Source organism: Neophocaena asiaeorientalis, unplaced genomic scaffold (genome assembly GCF_003031525.2).
Source record: "Neophocaena asiaeorientalis asiaeorientalis breed wild unplaced genomic scaffold, Neophocaena_asiaeorientalis_V1.1 scaffold198, whole genome shotgun sequence".
Classification (NCBI taxonomy): domain Eukaryota; kingdom Metazoa; phylum Chordata; class Mammalia; order Artiodactyla; family Phocoenidae; genus Neophocaena; species Neophocaena asiaeorientalis.
Genome location: NW_020175221.1, coordinates 1,153,197 through 1,175,817, shown reverse-complemented (window position 1 = coordinate 1,175,817; position 22,621 = coordinate 1,153,197). Strand labels below are relative to the sequence as shown.

At 38.3% G+C, this 22,621-nt stretch overlaps 1 protein-coding gene across 5 annotated transcripts in view; it reads left to right on the top strand.

Annotated features, from left to right (window-relative positions):
• Window positions 1-8,612: 8,612 nt before the first annotated feature.
• Window positions 8,613-22,621, top strand: part of IPO11 (importin 11) — a 232,856-nt gene continuing 218,847 nt past the window's right edge. For all 5 annotated transcript variants that reach the window (XR_003005967.1, XM_024765365.1, XM_024765366.1 and 2 more), the window contains exon 1: window positions 8,613-8,754. The gene's annotated coding sequence lies outside the window, so the exon portion shown is untranslated. The remainder of the gene's footprint in view (window positions 8,755-22,621) is intronic.

The following is a 22,621-nucleotide window of genomic DNA, read 5'->3' as shown; positions in this document are numbered from 1 at the left end:
TTCTCAGTTTTTAATGTTTCTGTGTGTACCTTATTTCCTTGAAGAAACAATCTTTTTATGTTTTTACCAAAGCAGACTTTCTTTCCTGCACAATTGATTGTGAGCATTCCCAAGCCTTGCTCTTTCTTTGCTGTAATTCTAATTTAGGAAAAAGAATTTGTATACCCTAGTAGCATCTTCAACTACCTCTTTAATTCCACTGATCATTAATTTATTCCACAATTCTGGAGAATCTACAGTGTGCCAGGCACTTTGTCAAATGTTAAGAATTTAAGAATGAACATGACCTGATTCCTGCTTTTAAAGAAATTTCTATCGATAGAGGAAGACATAGCACCATTTGCTGATATCTTATTTCACCATTCAAACAGTTCTCTAAAATGGGGGCTTATCGTTGTGTTCATTTTACAGATGAGGAAACTGAAGGATAAAAAAAAATGTTAAATGTCTTGCTCAAGATCACACAGTAAATGACAGCTGCCTCTTGAACCTAGGTCTGTATTCCAAAAACAGTGTGCTTTAAAAGAGGCATGATCTTAGCACTATGGCTAATACTTGAGGAAACTGGGGAACATTTTCAAAATATAATATTTGAGCTGAATCATTAAAAGAGAACCAAAAATTAGCCAGGGAAAGTTTGAGAATTCAAAGGGAACGGTACTAACAAAGTCAAGATATAAGGGTATTTAAGGAAGAAAAAGAAACTTGATGTAGCTGAGAAGTAAACAGGTAATGTAAATAGAAACTTAGGGTGAAGGGCCTCAAATGTTATCCAAAGGAGCAATGGTGGTCACTGAGGAATCAAAATATCCATTTTCCCTCTCCACTCCTCTCCAGCTGTGAGAACTGCTGGAGCTCACACAACAGTACCTGTAGGAGACATTCACGGGCTCCACATTTAGCTGGATTCTGAATGCTGCCTAGCCAGCTCTTCTTGAACTCCCTCTAATCTTCCTCTCCCATTCTCCATAAAGGATCTTCAAATCTTAATTCTTCTCAGGCCTCCTGCCCTACCACCTCCCCAGCTCCTTCTCAGCAGAAAACCTTGCTTTTTCTTTTTCTTTTTTTTAACATTTGTTATTTATTACAGTGAAATTGCCTAGTTTCCTTAGTTCAGTCACCTTTCTTCCTTTCTTCCTTCCTTCCTTCCTTTCTTCCTTCCCTTCCTTCCCTTCCTTCCTTCCTTCCCTTCCTTCCTTCCTTCCTTCCTTCCTTCCTTCCTTCCTTTCTTTCTGCTGTGTTGGGTCTTCATTGCAGTGCACAGGCTTCTCATTGCGGTGGCTTCTCTTGTTGCAGAGCACGGACTCTAGGTGCGTGGGCTTCAGTAGTTGTGGCACATGAGCTCAGTAGTTGTGGCACATGGGCTTTGTTACTACACGGTCTGTGGGATCTTTCTGGACTAAGGTTCAAACCCGTGTCCCCTGCATTGGCAGGCAGAGTCTTAACCACTGTGCCACCAGGGAAGTCCCGACCTTGCTTTTTCTTGACAGAAGGAATGCAAGATCACCTCCAGGACACTCTCATCTTCCTGGGTCACTGTTCTACACACGGGGGTGTGTACAGTGAGTGGTGAGCAAAACAAAGTGGAGCTTACATTCTAGTGAGGAAAAATAGATATTATGTCAGGTGATGATAAGTATGAAGAAAAAAGTAAAGTAGAGGAGAAAGAGATCAACAGGGTGGGTGGGAGAGACTATTTTATGTAGCATGATAGACAATAAGGATGGAAGCCAAATGATAATTTTCTTTAGGAGTGAAATAGCAAGACCCTCCTGGAAGCTGTCACAAAATAAGCCACATAAAACTAAATGACTGAGGTGGGTGTGCACATTTAGCTTACCTATAGACTGAATTGGTGTTTGTTTAGGTATGAACCTTGAGTCACCTATATCCGAAAAACTAGGGCACATGTTACATAGTGGACTGTGTTTCCCCAAAATTCATATGTTGAAGCCCTAAACTCTGGTACTCAGAATGTGACTGTATTTGGACATAGGGCCTTAAAAGAGGTGACTAAGTTAAAATGAGGCCTTTAGATTGTGACCTAATCCAATCTGACTGGTATCCTTATGAAAGGAGGAAATTTGGACACACATAGACACACCAGGGATGTGTATACACAGAGGAAAGACCATATGAGGACACAGCCAGAAGGTAGCCATCTGCAAGCTAAGAAGAGAGGCCTCAGGAAAAACAAACCCTGCTGACACCTTGATCTTGAGTTTCTAACCTCCAGAACTGTGAGAAAATAAATTTCTGTTATTTAGGCCATCCAGTCTGGGGTATTTTATTATGGCAGCCCTCACAAACAAATACCACATGTAATGGAAATTCACATTCCCAAGGCCCACCCTAAACATTCTGGATCAGAATAGGATTTGGCCCTGGCAAATGCATTTTTAACAGACCCTCTAGGAGATTCTGATGCACACTGCAGGTAGGGGTTCACTACTTTCTGCACTAAAATAACATATTTAGTTGAGGAATTTCTACAGAACTGAAAAAGGATGGGAAGGGCACCCTCATCAGTACAGGAAAATTGTTCTAATAATTGGTATTGCTTATTATTCTCGCCAAATTCCATCCAATTGTTGGGATTTTTTTTCTGTTAGTACCAAGGTAACATTCAGAAGTGAGACAGTATTGGGTGCAGCATGGATCCATGAGCCCTAGGGAATGTGTGATGCTGGGATATGAGCTGCATTAAAGAAGTGTGTATGTAAGTTATGCTGGAATGTATTTGAGTTATCTTTGCAGCTATGAATGGCTTTGTAATTGTAAAAAATAATTTTATGCTTCTCCGCTTCATATTTATATCCTTTGTTAATTAAAAATAATCATTTTTCAGTTTGGGTGTGCACAATTGATTACTGCCATTCTTATAGTGTTTTTTGTTAACAAAGTGTATCATAACTTGAAAAATAATTACAATAACATTTGCTTTGGTAGAAGAGCATTATTTAAATTCACAGCATGCTTGAAATGATAACATTCTTAATGTGCCAGGGAATATAATAAAGAATAAAAATAAAACATTGTGAGCATTGTCTTGTATAAATTATAGTTCCTTGCAGACTTTTAATATATTTAGAAGTCATAAAAACATTAAGAATGTTTGAATTTCACACTTTTAACATGGATTTATTAACTGAAATACTATATTTCTATGAAAAATTAATTCACCTGGACAAGATAAAACAAAATCAAATTGAAATTTACTTAATATCAAGCTGTTTAATTTGATTAGAACAAAGAAAATATTGTGCCAATATCCAATACTAAAATGAAGTGCTACCTTACAACGTAGGACAATTTCAAAGAGTACCTAGAGACAATTTCTACTGTGCTGTCTAAATCTTAACAGAAAAATGTGATGAAATTTGGCTGAAAGAAGTAATATACCTTGAATACTATGAGCAAGAGTCTTCTATAAAAAATGTTCTAATTTTTTTCAGATTATTAAAATGCTATTTTAAATTAATACAATTAATTAAGAAAGAAGACTTTGGTCTCTGTTTAATACCAGCATGATGAGTCTAAGCATTGTCAGTGAATATCTAATAATTGTTAGTGAAAATCTAATATCGAATCATTGATACCTACCAAAAGCATCTGTCAGATAAATGTGTTCATATCATTACCATAAAATAATATATATTCTGTTGCAAAATGAAGCACTTTGAAGCTTTCCAAATACAACAGGAAAATTATTGTACTAAGAATTCTATTTGTGGATTATTATAGAGCCTATTTCATATTATATTTTTAATATTTGTATTTATATATTATATTTTCATATTGCATTTTATGGGTTTCAAAGTACTTTCCACACAATTAGATTTTCAATGAAACCCTGGGAAATTGTTAGGGCAAGCATGCTTATGCTGTTTTACATATGAAGAAACTGAGTCTCACAGAAATTAAAGGTACTTGCTCAAGGTCTTTCAGGTAGTTGGCAGCAGAAGTAGGGGTGGAAGCCTGTGCTCTTGCCACAGCAGGACACCAGCTGCCTTTTGTGGGCTCCTTTGGTCTCTACTTCTGAGTGTTGCCATCATAGTCAATTCGCAGGTTATGCATCCGTGGATACAGAGGACCCAGTGTACTAGGCCATCTTATGCAAGGGACTTGGAGGTTCGTGGATTTTGGTATACAGGAAGGGTCCTGAAATCATTCCCCGTGGATACCAAGGGATGACTGTACTCTCATCACTGGTGGAATGGCAGGAAAGCAAAAGATACTAGCTGAGTCATTCTAGATACAATTTAAATTAATTTCACTCTTCAATAACAAGCTAATGTAAGAGTCAAGTGAATTCTAAAGTATGGAGTTAAAAAATTAAATCTTTGGTTACCATGAATTTAAGAATAAACTGTGTACAAAGTAACAATTAATGACAGATATAGTAAGTAAAACTGGTTTTATTTTCCCCTTTTATGCGTTTCCTGGGCCCCAAAGATACGACAACTACATTGTAAACGAAATAACAAAACCAAAAACTTAACTTGCAAAAATCCTGGAAAATACAGAAGGTAGAAAGAAGATGAAAAATGTACGTCTAATCTCACTATTCTGGGATAACGTCTGTGAAGGTTTTGACACACACTGTTTTCTCCTATTGTTTTAGCAATACATATTTTTACATAGTTGAGATCATATAATTTACTGTTTTTTTTCTATAAAATACAGTAACATAAAAAGCACTTTTCCTAGTTTTTGTACAATCTTGATAGTCAGTATTGAAAGCTGCTGCAGAAGATTTCATCTCGTGACTGTGTAAGAATTCACTAAATCATTCCTATACCACTGTTGTAAAAAATAGAGCCATACATATTTTACTGCATTTATGAAAAATATTTTCTATACTTTGGATTATTCCCCTCGTAGAGATTTACAAGAATGGAGTTATTTAGTCAAAATATATGAACATTTTAGTCTCTGAATATATACTAATAAATTATTTTCTAAAACAGTTGAATCAATTTTCATTCTTACCAGGAGAATATGAAAAAATGCCGTTTCACCTTAAGAGATACAAAGCTACATGGTATTCTTATATTTATTTTTCCAAAGTAGAAATATTTTATTTATTATATTTCTTTGATTATTAAAGTAATACTTAAACATTGCAAAAAATTTTAGATAGTACAAAAAGATTTTAGAAAGTGAAACCTATCACTCAGAGTTCACCTCCATTAAGGTATTGATATTTTCCAAGACTTTTTGGATATAAAAAATTCTTTTAACCTATTGTTCTTACCTAACTAAATATGATGGACATCTTTTAATGTTAATGAATATAAATCTATATCACCACTTTTAACAGGTAGAGAGTATTTCATTGTATGAACATACCATAATTTATGTAATCAATCCTTAGTGAAAGACCCTTATACTGTTTCAAATTTTTTAAAAATTGTAAACAGGACTTCCCTGGTGGCGAAGTGGTTAAGAATCTGCCTGCCAGTGCAGGGGACACGGGTTCAAGCTCTGGTCCGGGAAGATCCCACATGCCACTGAGCAGCTAAGCCTGTGCGCCACAACTACTGAGCCTACGCTCTAGAGCCCACGAGCCACAACTACTGAAGCCCGCACGCCTAGAGCCCGTGCTCCGCAACAAAAGAAGACACCGCAATGAGAAGCCCGCACACCACAACGAAGAGTAGACCCTGCTCGCCGCAACTAGAGAAAGCCCGCGCGCAGCAACGAAGACCCAATGCAGCCAAAAATCAATAAATTAAAAAATATATAAACAAAACTGAAGCTGCTACAAAATTGTATTACCAAGGGCAGATCAGTTAGTTTCTCAAAGACTTATTTTCCCAAGCTGGTAAGCTTCTAATGAGTTAATCTATAAGGAGCTAATGAACTATATTATAGAGTTGCCCGAGACCCAATTTTACCTAAGTTACAATATTAAATGAAGTGTAGCAAATTCGAAACCTTATGGTTTTGGAGCACATATTGGTTTTCTATTGCTGCTATAAAAAATTGCCACAAACAGTAGCTTAAAGCAACACAAATTTATTGTCTGAGAGTTCTGAAGGTTAGAAGTCTAAAGTCATCTGCAGGACAGAGTTTCTTACAGAGGCTGTAGGGGAGAATCCATTTCCTTGACTTTCCCAGCTTCTCTGTGCTGCCTGTATTCATTGACTCATGGCCCCGTGTCGCTGTGACCTCTGCTTCCATGGTCACATCTCTCTCTCGGATACTCCTGTCTCCCTCTTATAAAGACCCTTGTGAATACATTGGGCCCACAAGATAATATTTCCAGCTCAAGATTCTTAATTTAACCATAGTAGCAAAGTCCCTTTTGGCATGAAAAGTAATATATTCACAGGTTTCAGGGACTAGGATTTGGCTATCTTTTATTCTATCTACCACAAAGCAAATATCTAAATTTGAGTCTGTGCTTCTCCAGTTAAGAATTTGAAATTACTTAATTCATGAGCATCATCTTCTAATCTGTAAAATGAGGGAAAGAATAATCTCCATATAGGGTGGTGATGAGGATAATAAACTACATGAAATGTCTACAGTTCAATGTCAGGCACTTAAAAAACAGAACAGTAACTGGCACATAGGGAATATTTAGAAGTTAGCAATCATAATATTACTGAGGCAAATAATTTGCATTGTTATTATGTATATCTGTTTTTTGGAACCTACTTGAGACTGAGGGGTGAGGGAAGCTAATGTTTCTTTAACTTATCATTTGCTCCATCAATTTTCTGCTTTCTCTTTTCAGTTTTCAACCATTTTGGGGGGAAAGCACTGAACATATATTTATATTTTAAATATGATCTGAACAGCCCAATGATCATGTAATTTAAATTAATTTAATATTTGTCTTTTTCTTCAAAGAACGTGAGAATATAAGAATATAGCAACAAAATGCAGTCATATGAGATTTATCCAGCTGTACATATTTGTTTTGTACATACTATATTACTAGATTTTACATTCATGGTAGCTGAAGCTAGGACCTCCAAGTGCATCTTAATTTGGTGCCCTGAAACTGTAGGCAAAATTTATGTATGTGTATTTTTCTAAGTTACAGGTTTCCTTCAATATCTGACGAACCCATTATTCCAAACAGAAAAGATCCTTCTAAACAAATTTTTTCATTTTAATTAAAATTAGGTAATTTTTTCCTGCTTTATTGCATATTCCTTACAGCCTTGTTACACAACGTGTGATCTGTGAAGAGCAGCATTAACTGGAAACTCATTAGAAATGAAGACTCTCAGGCCCCACCTCAGACCAACTGAATCAGGTTCTGTATTTTAACAAGACCCCCATGTGATTCTATGCACATTTAAAATTTGAGAAGTATTACCTTTCAGTAAAATCAGAAGATACAATCAAACAAAATAAATTAAAAAATAAAACATGCCCATAATACCATCCAACTAGTGACAAACCCTGTTAACATTTTCGCATATACTTATTCCAAAAATGTAACCATATTGAGCATATTGTTTTGTAACCCACTCTTTCCCTAATGCATTGTGAACATATCAACATGATTAAAAATTTTTTTAATTTAATTTTTATTTTATATTGGAGTATAGTTGATTTACGTTTTGTTAGTTTCAGGTGTACAGCAAAGTGATTCAATTATACATACACATATATCCATTCTTTTTCAGATTCTTTTTCAACATTATTTTTAATGGCCAATTTGTATTGTATTATATATGCATGTGTCATGATTTAGTCATTCCTTTTGGTCATTTAGGTAATTTTTATATTTTTACTTTCAAAAATAGCCCTTGTGTGATGAGCATCTTGTAATGCAAGGCTTATGATTGCCTGGTTCAAACCTAACACTGCTAGTTACTACTTACTAGCTGTGTGAATTTAGGCAGGTTACTTGATCTTTCTAATGTTTCAGCTTCTTCAACCTCATAGGGTTGTTTTAAGGATTTAAATACATGATTCATCTGAAGATCTTAGAACTGTATCTGGCACATTCTAAATGATTAATGAATGTTATCTATCATTTTTATTAATCTTTATGAACACTAAACTATTTCCGTACAACTATTTTTTTCTAAATGTAAGAAAACTTACGTCACTAAGCTAATTAGAAGCAGAGGCAGAGAGAACTGGATTTACTCCCTTTTAATCTTTCCACTCTTGCTATCGTTCTGGACTAGAGCGCCGAGCAAGTTTAGGACCTTAAAAAAATAAATATTCGTGGGAGGGCTGACTGCTGAGAGTAGGATTATTTTAAATAATTCTTCTTTACCGAGACAGATCCGTAAAACAATGCAGTTTGGCAGCTGATATCTGGAATAAGAAAGGGAAAATAATTCTGACTTAAGCTTCAGTCAACCCAGGACAGTTGATTTTCCCAGGAGTGGGGCAGAGCTGAACTATGGTTTCCATGGTTACAGGTCGCTCAGCGTCCGGTGGGGTCCCGGCTCTCTATACTGCGCAAGCGCACAGAGCTGCCTTAGACGCCCGGCGCCTTCGGTTTCGAAGGGAAAGCTCCTCCCTCTCCTTTCGCCGTTCTCCTATCGTCTTCGGTCTTTGCTTAGTCCACGCGCTCCGGGTGTCTGTGACGCAGTATTCGAGCGCCTGCGTCGTTTGGAGCCGCGACGCGGAACATGGCGCGTTACTAGAAGCGGCTTTCGGCATCAGTAGGCGGCGGCGTGTGGACTGGAAGCGTGGGGCGCAGGACGAGGTGACGCCGCTTCGTGTTGGAGCGTGGAAGCGGGAGAGCCGGGCCATTCCGGACCGAACCAAACGGTGAGGCCCAGCCCTGAGAGCCCCAGAGCGCGGGCGAGCGGAAGGGAGGAGTGGGCTGGGCAGCGGAGACCCGAGAGGTGAGGGAAGAACGTGTGACTAGTGGGAGGCCAGGCATAGCATTAGCGGGAGAAGGGCGGCCTGCAGGCTTGGCTCTCCGTTACCCCAAGGACCCCTGGGAGCTCCAGGCTGCCCCAGTCAGCCCGGGAGCGGGAAGCATGGTCGCGGAGGAATCAGGGCGCGGGGAGGCAGGGACTGGGTGCCAGAATGAGGACGTAGGGTGCTCATTGTGGCTGCGTTGCGGGCTAGGGTGGTTCATTTGCCCTTGGGGGATCGGTGGTGCCCCTTTTCAGAGAACGTGGTCATCTTTAGTATAAAACCACTGTATGTTGTTATTGCACCCACAGTATTGCTACTAACAGTAATACTGTGAAAGCTTTAATTGACCATTAGACCCTTGCTTGACTTTAACGAACAAGTGAAGGAAGTTATACATGTTCGTAGAGGACTTACTTGCTGAGGTATGGCCGACAGTGCTCGAGCCCAGCGACTTCTGCAGCTTTATAACTTGAGGGTATTTGTGATTCAGCAAAACTATTTTGAGGCCCATTGCATTTGTCATTTTTAAAAAAAATCCTTTTGTGACATGGTGGTGAATGAGGGAAGTCTTATTTTTTCAGAGTGACTTGGCTAGATAGATAGGACTGCTAAATTGCCTCCTGGTACCAAGGTTGCAGTTGATCTCCCCTCCCCACCCTATTTGAACGGGCTCGATTGTAGTGCTCTAGTGCCCTTGCGATTTGGTTATTCTTCAGAAGGGAATAAGGAAGAGTAGTTTACAGTCATAATACTTTTAAATTTTTTCTTGGATAGGGAGTTCCTTACTTCGTTTTCACGTTATTTCAAACTTCTCTGTTCAGTACAGAGGTTTCAGGTTAAAGGCAGAGTGACTCTACGATATGAGGCATCCATTTCATGACATTTTTTCTTAGGTCTTTTGTCACTGAAGAAGATTTCTGTGAAATTAGATTGAAAATCTCTCCCTGTTGGTTGTGATAGGATTGTGGAATTTACCTCCTGTAACCCCTGGCACAGGGAATAGTAAAAAACGATTTAATTATAGCAATGATTTGTGGCGATATATTATAGCCCTAGGGCAGCTGGGCTGTCTTTGCCCTAGTTACACTTCCTAAAACAGAAGAGAATTCTCAACACAAACAAATTTAGTTGTGATAATACAATTGGAGGTTCTAAACAAATAGGTGAAGATTATTTGGGAATTAACATAAAAATCTTTAGGTTTTAAAAAAAACAACTTTAGGTTTTGTGACACTGTAGAATGTGTTTGCGTTCAGGATCAAACCAGAATGCAAAAGAATCTTTGTAGACATGTGACAGTTAAAGTATACTGAAGATTTTTCTAGAGATAAATACATGTGTTTTTCCAGAAATGTTCATATTTTGAGAAAGAAAATGTATTTGATTAGATAGGTTTTAACCTTTGTGTTGTATATCTGTGTACGTGTGTGTGTTTGTATTTAATCTTGGGCTTCTCCTAATTTAGTGTTATTGATGGCAATTCCTTTCTTTTCCTATGATTCCTTTCTTTTCCTGTCTGCACCAAATGGGGACTATCAGTTAATTTCAGAGTGTTTCACGGAATGGCAAGACATTTCGTGCAGGTGTGAGTCTAGAATGTTTTTCCTTGGTTTTCTAAATATCAGGCTGATTACAGATAAGCCGATAATTATAAGCTTTATAGAACTTGAGCTGGATCAGTGTTCTACACCCTTGCAGCTCAAAATATGGTGTAGGCATCACCTGAAAGTTCGTTAGAAATGCACAATCTCAGGCTTACCCCCAGGTCTACTGAATCAGAATCTGCATTTTAACATGCTCTCCAGATGATATGAATGTACATTACAGCTTGAGACACACTACTTTGGTTGGTAAAAGTTGAAGACCAAGGTCATGCACAAACCTGCATAAACATTATAGCACTTCTTATTTTTAATCTGAGGTGATCTTATGCTGATTATCAAGTCTGGTTTGTCTGGTTGAAGAAACTTAAGGCCCAGAATGGTAAGTGACTTGTACAAGGTCACATGTTATCTAGATTTTTAAACCAGGTTCTGATTCATTGCAATGCATTTCTCTTACTAGTTACTGCTAGAGTTCAGCGTATTGAAACTGAACTAAAGCATTCATGAATGACACTAGGTAACAAACATTTACTGACTAATGGAAAGGCAGCCTAATAATCCTCTGTGTCTTTAGTAACTACTCTTGTTTCCCATGGTGGTTATTAGCCCACCACCTCCTTCCTTCCTTACTCTTTCCTGGATAATGTTGTCTTCTGCTTCAAAGAGGAAATGCAATACATTGGTGGGAACTTCATTGCTTTTTGCCCTCTTTCTGCTGCATACTTGTCTACCTCTATCTGTTCATCTCTAATTGTGTTCCGAGTTTTTTCTCCTCAAGGACAGTGTTTCCTTGGTGTATTAGTTTGCTGGGGCTGACATAACAAAAAGCAGAGACTGGTTGGCTTAAAGAAGAGAAATTTATTTTCTCACAGTTCTGAAGGCTGGAAGTCCACAATTAAGGTTAGGGCAGAAATAGTTTCTTCTGAGGCCTCTCTCCTTGAGTTATAGATGCCCTCTTTCTGCCTCTTTACATGGTTGTACCTTTGTGCACTAGAACCTCTAGTGTCTCTTTTTCTCATTAAAACACCAGTCATATTGGATGAGAGTCCACTCTGATGGCCTCATTTTAACTTAATCACATCTTCAAAATTCTTATCTTCAGTACTGGGGATTCTGAGGGTTAGGGCTTCCAACATGAATTTTGGGGAATACAGTTTAGTCCATAACACTTGGTTATTCCTTTTACTCTCAACTGGTACTAACTTATCAGGATTTAAATGCACTTGTCTTAAATACACTCTTTTCACTCTAGATTCCTCTTCAATTTTATCTGTAATTATTTCCTTTAAGGTTCTTGAAAAAGTTGTCTATGTTCATTTTCTCCACCTTCTTCTTATTTATTTATTTTTCAGTGTGTTGAAGTCTGCGAATCCACTGCAGTCACTGAATTTGATGGGGTGATGGTCACTATTGATTCCCTTATTCTGAAATCTAATGGAATCTTTTTAATCATTTAACATTTTGACTAGTCCTTGAAATCGTTTCTGTGACACTGTAGTCTCCTTATGTTCCTTCCATGTCTTGGTCAGTCTTTCCTTATATTTTTCTCTCTTCTCTGGCCACTCTGGCCACTTTAAATATTCATTTCACTCTATCTACTATCTTCTCCTCTCTTCTGCCTCTTCCTACTCTCCTTGAAGGCTTTCATCCTTTATGAGTTCAACTTCTATATCTATTTTGATGACTCCCAGATCTGTTTAGCACAGATCAACTCTGATACATTGTGGTTGTATTAAGATACCTTAAACTCATGTCAAAAAAATTACGTATCTCACCCTTTCTGAAGTTGCTTCTCTTCTTCCTGTGATTCGTGCATGCAGCTCATCACTCAGTCAGAGACACTAGAATCTTAACTCTTCCCTGTTATTACCCTTATGTGCTAACCTTCCCGCACTTAACTATATTACTGTTTACCAAATCTTGTTTTACCTCTTTCGTCTACTTTTTCTCTGTGGCTACTGCCTTGGTTCAGATTATCATTATTATCTGGACTTCTATGTAAACCTTCTAAATAATTTCCATGCTTCTGAGAATGCATACCATCCCTCTGTACCTTTCCTTTTTCTGTAGGCAGATGGTGCTGTTATTCTGCAATCCTTCTATGCAGACTTTCAGATAAAAATCCAAACTACCAGGCCTTGGAAATAGGGATGTTAATGATTTGAGCCTTGCTTGTTTTTGCTTTCACCTTCTGTTATTTCCTGCCTCACATTGTTTTGTCATGCTGAATTGTTTACAGTTCTTCAAAAGTGTTAGGATGTTTTTTAAAATTGAGGCACTTTTATGTTGTGTGTCTTCTGCCTAGAATGTAGCCATCACCTATCTGACAAATACCCATATTGTGGTCATCTGGATAACTTCTACTCAGGACAAATGCTGCCTTGCTCCCCTCTGGGAAGCCCTCCCCAGCCTTCCTAGGGTGAGTTAGGTCATCTTCTGACCTCCTTCCATAACAGCTTATCATAGCGCTTATACTATATTGTAATTGTCTTTTTTCCTCTCTAGACTTGAATGCAAAGACTCCCTTATTTATTTCTCAGAGTAGTGCCTGGCCATGAGAAGCTGCTTCATTGCTGAATACTGTGAATGCAAATTGAATTGCCAGGGAGTTGAAAAAAATGTGGAATGTTATATACTCTGGAGGTTATATAACCACTCAGGTTATATACTGTGAATGGGTTTGAAAAGTCAGAGACTTGGGTTCATTTATGTGACTTTACACAGCTATAAGCGGAGATTGGGATGTAGTCATTGAATTCATTTGTTGAACAAATATTTATTAATCACTTTCTATGTGCCAGGTACTAATTCTAGATTCTGGTGATATTCCTTTGAACAAATCTCCTGGTGTCTGGATTTTACATTCTAATTGGGATTCTGAACAATAAACACATGTGTATTAGAATGTCAGACAGTTAAAAGCGTTACGCAGAAAAATGGAAGATTAGAAAATAGAAGGAAGGATATCTGGACTAGAGAGATTCTGGATTGAAAGGTAAGATATTTTAGATTGGGCAGTCAGGGAAGACTTATTTGATTAGTTGACAATTTGAGCAGAAACTGGATTGAAGCTAAAGAGCAAGACATGCAGATATCTAGAGGCAGGAGATTTGCAGCCAGAGGGAACATATTCTGCAAGGGGAGGATAAGATATATTTTATGTATCTGTTCCACTAACGGTGGACAGCATATTGTCTCTAGCTCTCTCTTACTGTAGACAACTCCAAGACAAACACCCTTATCCTTGTCTCTTCCTTGTATGCCTATGCAGGAGTTTCTTTAGTTATAGTACCAAGTGTGGAACTGCTGGGTCATAGGATATTACCTGATCATAGAATGTACCCACACACACAAGCATATTTCATTCATGATGACAAGATTGCTCTCCAAAGTGGTTTTACTAATGTATACTCCTAGCAGTAGTGCATAAAGGTTTCTATTTACATACATTCTTGCCAGCACTGAATATTTTCAGAATTTGTAATTTTTGCCAATCTGATGGTTATAAAGTAATACCTCTTTAAAAACAAATTCCTGATAAATCTTGTTAACTTTGTGTATGGTATTTTCATTGACTTTTAATTTTGGTTTTCAATTTTGCTATAGTAAAATGTATCAGGAATATAAACTCTAGTCTTTTGATACTATATTTTGGTTGTCAGGTCTAAAGATTTTTTAAATTTTGGTTTTCAGTTTTGCTGTAACAAAATTTATCAGGAAGATAAGCTCTAGTCTTGATATTGTATTTTGGTTCTCAGGTCTAAAGATTTTTAAAAACCGGTTAATTTCATTGGTATTTGACAACTCTGTGATCAAAAGGAAAAATGTGGTAGTCAATAGAGAGTGTTGGGTTGGGATAGGAGACTTGAATTCTAGGTTTCCAGAAATGTCACCAATTTGCCTGTGTGTGACTGTACAAGAGTCACAGTTTTTCTCTTCAACCTTTTTAGGACACAGTTTCTTGGTCAGTAAAACAAAATGCTTAAATTAGATATACTTACTGTTTAGAGAACTGACGTGGATGGCTCTAAGGTGATAGAAAATTATTTTAATGACTCAGAACATAATTCTAATGATAAAATGTAGAACAGTTTCTAATTTTAGGGTGTTACTGGCATACAGCCTATACATGTTTGTTTTTTTTTGTTTTTTTGCGGTACGCGGGCCTCTCACTGTTGTGGCCTCTCCCGTTGCGGAGCACAGGCTCCAGACGCGCAGGCTCAGCGGCCATGGCTCACGGACCCAGCCGCTCCGCGGCATGTGGGATCTTCCCGGACCAGGGCACGAACCCGTGTCCCCTGCATCGACAGGCAGACTCTCGACCACTGCACCACCAGGGAAGCCCTATACATGTTTTAATGAGTGAATTTTTATAAATTCAAGTGAGTCCTTAGGCTGAACTCTCACAACAAGAATGAGATTCTTCTAAGACGAGTTGTATGATATCCTGGATCAGTAATGGGAAACTAATCAAGGATATGTATATTTGGAGAGGACTGATGATCCCTTAACAGTTAGCAAAAAGTTTTGACTAAAATTTGGTCAGTTATTGTCTGTTAAATTTAGGCTGTGCTATTACTGCCATTCAAAGAACAGTATCTTCCCAAAATCAAGCGTACAGCTTTTCCTTCCTATTTCTTTGACATCAGAGAAGGAACTTTAAAACCAATAAGCATAATTGCTCTTCTTTAATAGTTTTTATACAGTTGTATATTTTTTTCTTTCACCTAAAGAGATGTCAGAGAAGTTGGTGGTGACACTAGTTGCGGCCTCACTGCTGACTACCTTGGTGGGTGTCACTATTGTTTAGGATAAGCTCCTTAACTTTTCCTATGAGGAGGTGTTCAGTCATGGGGGACTCTCATGTATACCAAACAGGCAAGAGACTTATTGAAGTTTATCAATGCCATTTTACTAAAAACTCCCAGTACGACATGAATACTTGGGTTTATTGGACAGGACTTGTTTCACAGCCGTCTTCTGGCACTGTATACTGTAGGTAAATTATACATACTGTATAATTTACTTCTCTCTCTCCACCCACTAGCATATACTCTCCATGAGAGCAGAGATTTTTTGTCTTTTTAGTTCATTGATGTATCTTAAGTGCCTAGAATAATGTCTGGCATTGTAGGTGTTCAATAAATATTTGAATGAATGAATGAATGTGGAAGTCTAATGACAGGCCAATAAGTATCAGAAACCTGATTGAGAGAACAGGATTAGAACAGAGGATGTTAGATATTCCCAGTGAAAAGCATTGTTAGATTTTATTGGCTCAATGTGCCTCATTTCAGTAGGTGAAGATACTGAGCGAATTATTCATTCATTTATTCCTTCCTTCAATTTTTTTTTTAGCTCTTCAGCATACTGTTTACTTTCGTAGTATCTTTTATAGATATTTCTCTCTTTACTGTGATATAATTTCTGTACTTCCAGAAATATTGTTGTTTCTTTGACCTCTTTTTCATCATTTCTAAAAGCCTGCCTTCCGCTCTTAGAAATTACAGTCACGTATTGCTTTGTTCAGTTCATCAAACATTACTGAGCATTTGCTATAGCCCTGACACTCTATTAGGTGCTCGCGTGTATAGATGAATAAGACACAATATTTGCCTTTAAGTAGCTCGTGATTTTGTAGATGGGACTCAAAAGGAAATAGATGTAATAACAGAAGTATGTTCTATGTAGAAGAGTGGTGTGGAGGAAGGAGCGCTTTACTATCTAGTGCATTTAAAGATTTCCAGAGTGCCTGATGTCAGCAGCTTTAGTATTCTCTGTATCATGGTCCATTAGCTGCCACTTTAAAAAACATACACAAAAATAGACAGAATTGTATCATGAGCCCTTATCTACTCACCACCCAGGTTTAACAGTTGTCAGCTCATGGTCAATTTTATTTCATCTTACCTCCACCTACTTCCGCTCTAACTACATTGGTCATGCTGTCTAGAAGCTTGGTCATTTTCAGGTTTAACTTTTTTTTGGCAAACTGCTTTAAGATTTCTGTTTCTCAGAGTTTGAACTCTTCCCCTGGTCTTCACAGAAATTCATTTCTTTCTTGTCTTTGACACATTGTCTTTCTCTAGTTTGCTTTTGACTCCAGGCAGTTGATCAGTTTTGTAATATTTCCTATCCATAATTCCTCAAGAATGTTTTCTGCCTCTTACTGTTCTTTTCGTAGACTTGGGCTATAGATCATGATTTGACTTGCAGGAATTTAACTATCTTTGAAAAAATGACATCTTCCTCACATCTCTCTGTAAGAAATGTTCCAGCGATTCATGGTAAATACTATATTGCTTATACATTTCACCAAAAGGGCTACTCGCCATTCAAGTTTTTATCCGCCCAGTACCTGTTCTTCCAGGAGGAAATTTGGAGCTTTCAAGTTCTTATGCCACTGTCTCAATGGCTTGTATCTGGCTTTTCTTCCTCTTTCTGAATATTTGTCCTTCTGTCAAATGTCCTTCTGTCAAACTACTGGATGTTTTTCTCCTTAGGTGATTTCATCCTGCTCCTCATATCACTCTGCCTGTTCTGTTCTGCAATTTCTCAGTCTCCTTTATGCTACAATATTGCTTATGAGTATTACATTTTCTTAAGTTCTGTCATATTTATTTTGTGTAAAGCTCAAACATATTTATGTCTTCATCTCACATTTTCTTTTGCTAGAGAAGAGAGTATTTTTTGTTTTTAATAAATTTATTTATTTATTTTTGGCTGCATTGGGTCTTCGTTGCTGCTGCACAGCCTTTCTCTAGTTGTGGCGAGTGGTGGCTACTCTTCGTTGTGGTGCACGGGCTTCTCACTGCCTGGCTTCTCTTGTTGCGGAGCATGGGCTCTAGGCGTGCGGGATTCAGTAGTTGTGGCACGCAGGCTCAGTAGTTGTGACTTGTGGGCCCTAAAGCACAGGCTCAGTAGTTGTGGTGCATGGGCTTAATTGCTTTGCGGCATGTGGGATCTTCCTGGACCAGGGTTCGAACCTATGTCCCCTGCATTGACAGGCAGATTCTTAACCACTGCACCATCAGGAAAGTCCTGAAGAGAGTAGTTTTAATCTTCCTTTTGTTTTTTTTTTGGCTGCACTGCACAGCTTGTGGGATCTTAGTTCTCCAACCAGGAATTGAACCCGGGCCTTTGGCAGTGAAAGTGCAGAGTCCTAACCACTGGACTGCCAGGGAATTCCCGAGAAGAGAGTAGTTTTTTTTTTTTCAAACATTGTTATTTTAATGTAATCACCATTAACAGGCTATAGTAAAATACTATAGTCTCTTTAGTAAAATAAATTTAGTAAAATACTATAGATTTTTCTATATATATATATATATTTTTGTGTGTATAATTTTTTTTTTTACTGGAGTGTAATTGCTTTACAATGCTGTGTTAGTTTCAGCTTCACAACAAAATGAATCAGTTATATATATACATATGTTACCATATCTCTCAAAAAACAAAAAAATGGATGGATAGAACCCTGGAACAAATAGTGGAAGCAAAGCTCTACAGACAAAATCTCACACAGAAGCATACACATACACACTCACAAAAAGAGGAAAAGGGGAAAAAATCATAAATCTTGCTCTCAAAGTCCACCTACTGAATTTGGGATGATTCGTTGTCTAAAGGAGGGAAGAAAGGAAAGAAAGAACGAAGATAAAGTAAAATAAAATAAAGTTATTAAAATAAAAAGTAATTATTAAGAAAAAAATTTTTAGAAAAATGGACGGATAGAACCCTCGGACAGATCGTGGAAGCAAAGCTCTACAGACAAAATCTCACCCAGAAGCATACACATACACACTCACAAAAATAGGAAAAGGAGAAAAAATAATAAATCTTACTCTCCAAGTCCACCTCCTTAATTTGGGATGAATTGTTGTCAATTCATGTATTCCACAGCTGCAGGGTACATCAAGTTGATTGTGGAGCTTTAATCTGCTGCTCCTGAGGCTGCTGGGAGAGATTTCCCTTTCTCTTCTTTGTTCTCACAGCTCCCAGGGGCTCCGCTTTCGATTTGGCCCCGACTGTGAGTGTAGGTCGCTGGGAGGGCGTCTGTTCTTTGCTCAGACAGGACAGGGTTAAAGGAGCCGCTGATTCGGAGGCTCTGGCTCACTCAGGCCGGGGGGCGGGGGTAGGGAGGGTCACGGAGTGCAGGGCGAACCTGTGGCTGCGGAGGCCGGCATGACGTTGCTCCAGCCTCAGGCGCTGTGGCGGCAGCAGCAGCCTTAGCGTCTCCCGCCCGTCTCTGGGGTCCGCGGTTTTAGCCGCGGCTCGCGCCCGTCTCTGGAGCTCCTTTAAGCAGCATTCTTAATCCCCTCTCCTTGCGCACCAGGAAATAGAGGGAAGAAAATGTCTCTTGCCTCTTAGCAGGTCCAGACTTTTCCCCGGACTCCCTCCTGGCTAGCTGTGGTGCACCACCCCCCTGCAGGCTGTGTTCACGCCGCCAACCCCAGTCCTCTCCCTGGGATCCGACCAATGCCCGAGCCTCAGCTCCCAGCCCCGCCCGCTCCGGTGGGGGAGCAGACAAGCCACTCAGGCTGGTGAGTGCCGGTCGGCCCTGATCCTCTGTGCGGGAATCTCTCTGCTTTGGCCTCTGCACCCCTGTGGCTGTGCTCTCCTCCGCGGCTTCGAAGCTCCCCCCCTCCGCCACCCGCAGTCTCCGTCCGCGAAGGGGCTTCCTAGTGTGTGGACACTTTTCCTCCTTCACAGCTCCCTCCCACTGGTGCAGGTCCCGTTCCTATCCTTTTGTCTCTGTTTATTCTTTTTTCTTTTGCCCTACCCAGGTACGTGGCGGGGGGGGGGGGGGTTTCTTGCCTTTTGGGAGGTCTGAGGTCTTCTGCCAGCGTTCAGTAGGTGTTCTGTAGGAGTTGTTCCACGTGTAGATGTATTTCTGGTGTATCTGTGGGGAGGAAGGTGATCTCCGCGTCTTACTCTTCTGCCATCTTCCGAGAGTAGTTTTAATGATGCATTATTTAAGTACAGAAGTAGAGACAGTGCTGTAAAGTTGTTGTCATGTTTTGCCTCTGTGAAGTTTTCATTTTTGTGTTTTCAATCCCATCTTGTATTCCATTATTCTTTAGGCTCCCATTCATTTCTTTCCCTCAGGAGTGCTTTTCTCAGCATTCTTTGCCCTAACTTCCTGAATCCCGAGAACACTTGCTGTAAGTTTGTCCTGTCACTTTGCAGATGGTTGTCCTGGCCAAGTGGTCACTGAGAATTCCAGTGTCCTTCTCTTCCCCTGTCGTTGATGGGAAGAGGATGCTTAGAACACACTCTTTGGGATGTGCTACTTACTTCTTACCATCAGGTGGCACTGCAGATTAATCAGTTTATTTCTACATCTTTAGAAATTGTAGATCTAGTAGGATGTTATCTTGTAAAGGAACAAGTTGATGTGGAACCTTTCATGGAAAATACTTGGAAGTGAAATTAAAGATAAACACGATATTGCTAACAAACACAAATTTATTTTCCTTTTATATCATGGAAGTGTGCAGTATATATGTATGTGAAGCTTAAAGGAAAGTAAATAATAAATCAGAATTTTTTTGCTTAGTTTCATTTTTCTCAGACTGTTAAATGTTTTAAAGTTTTGTTTTTATGAATATCACATAGTAAGAATTTTTAGAGATGAATATTTGTAGGTAAAACTGCTGTTAGAATATAAGACTCAGAGTCCCCTGCATGAGGAAGATGTCTTTTGGTAAATATTGCCATCACAAATCCAGGTAATATGGCAGAACTGTTGCTTATCAACTCTTGCTACTGAAAACCAAGTCCTGAATGTTTATGATGAGAGTGCAGTTATTGACTACATTATCTACTTAAATGTGTATATATAATATATTACCATGATTTCTTGGTATGTGCTGGACAAGAGAAATACATGATGATTTGAAACTCATGAGGAGTTTGAATAAGTTTTAGGATTACAGAAGAGAAATCAAGCAAATATTCCCATGGAAATTTAGAGTAGGTGTAAAGTGAAAATTCTTGGCCTTTTAAAAAAATGTTTTTTCATCGTAAAGGTAAAATGTGTAGACTATTAGAATCCCCATAACTCCTAGGACTACCTTAGCACAACACTTTATAATCTTGTGTTTCCTGCTTGTCTTTTATTCTTAGGCATTTTTATATTTGTATAGCTTTATTATGTTTATGTGGTATTTTTTATTTGACATTATAGATATTCCTCTAATTACAAAATAGACTAAGAGTATTTTTAAAATCCTGACTGGTTTAGGAGTTAAGCTTGAGTTTCTACCACCAAGCAGGAGTTTGTAAGTCCTTTGAAACTCTTGAGTAGGTAGAATATTTTAGGAGTAGAGAAGAGAAGGCAAGGGAATGTCTCCTCTCCTCCTTGTTCTGTGTTTTAGTGTGTATCTTTTATTCCAGAATAGATCAGTCTTTGACAGTCTGCATGATGTCTCATAGGGAATGCTTCCATAGCCCTCGTGGTTCTTTGAGTTGAAGGTATTTGGAGATATATGGAAGCATCTTGAGTCAAAACAATCCCTAGGAAGTGTTATTTACATATACTATGCAGGGATACTAAACAACCTATAATGCATGCACAGAGAAGAATTTTCCTGCCAAGCAGTCTCTGTTGAGAAACTGAAATGAATCCAAATGGTACAGTGTGAATTTGAATAGGACTAGCATCTTTGGAACCTTCTGGCTTATGTCAGAAGTCTTTTGTCCTTTCATCTTGCTTTAGTTTCTTAAACAAGTGCTCTTCCTTGCTCTCAGTTAACATCACTTGTTGTTGTTACTCTAGCCACATTTTTCATTTCTTCAGCTTTTCCTTGTCTCTTGCTAACTTTGGCATTTACATAGTCAGAGCACTTAAAAGAAAATAGCAGCTTTATTAAGATATAATTCACAGACCATACAATTCACCCACTGCAAATGTACAATTCAGTGAGTTTTAGTATATTCACAGAGTTGTGTGATCATCACTACAATCGATTTTAGAACACTTCATCACCTCAAACTGAAGTCATTCCACATTTTTCCTCAATTCCTTTTTATGGCTTGATAGATCATTTCTTTGTAGCATTGAATAATATTCTATTGTCTGGATATACCACAGTTTGTTTATCCATTCACTTACTAGAGGACATCTTGGTTACTTCCAGGTTTTGGCAGTTATGAATAAAGCTGCTATAAATATGTATGTGCAGGTTTTTGTGTGGACATAAAGTTTTCATCTCCTTTGAGTAGTTACCATTGAATGCGATGGCTGGATTTTATAGTAAGAGTATGTTTAGTTTTGTAAGAAACCACCAAACAGTCTTCCAAAAGTGGCTGTACCATTTTGTACTTCCACCAGCAATGTCTGAGAGTTCCTTTTGCTGCACGTTCTTGCTAGCATTTGGCCATTGTAAAAGGTATGTAGTCGTATCTCATCGTCATTTTAATTTGTATTTCCCTGATGACATATAATGGGGAGCATCCTCTCATATGCTTATTTTGACATCTGTATATCTTCTTTGGTAAGGTGTCTGTTAAGGTCTTTGACTGATTTTTTTTAATCGGGTTGTTTTCTTGTTGTTGAGTTTTAAGAGTTCTTTTTATATGTGGGTAACAGTTCATTATCAGATGTGTCTTTTGTACATATTTTCTCTCAGTCTGTGGCTTGTCTTCCCATTCTCTTGACATTGTCTTTTGCAGAGCAGAAGTTTAATGGGGAGCATCCTCTCATATGCTTATTTTGACATCTGTATATCTTCTTTGGTAAGGTGTCTGTTAAGATCTTTGATTTTTTTTAATCAGGTTGTTTTCTTGTTGTTGAGTTTTAAGAGTTCTTTTTATATGTGGGTAACAGTTCATTATCAGATGTGTCTTTTGTACATATTTTCTCTCAGTCTGTGGCTTGTCTTCTCATTCTCCTGACATTGTCTTTTGCAGAGCAGAAGTTTTAAATTTTAGTAAAGTCCAGCTTATCAATTATTTCTTTCATGGATTGTGTCTTTGGTGTTGAATCTAAAAAGAAATCACTATACCCAAGGTCATGTAGGTTTTCTCCTATGTTATTTTCTAGGAGTCTTTTAGTTTTATGTTTTAAATTTTGGTTTATGATCCATTTTGAGTTAATTTTTGTGAAGGGTGTAAAGTCTGGGTTTAGATTCATTTTGTTTTGCATGGATGTTCATTTGTTCCTG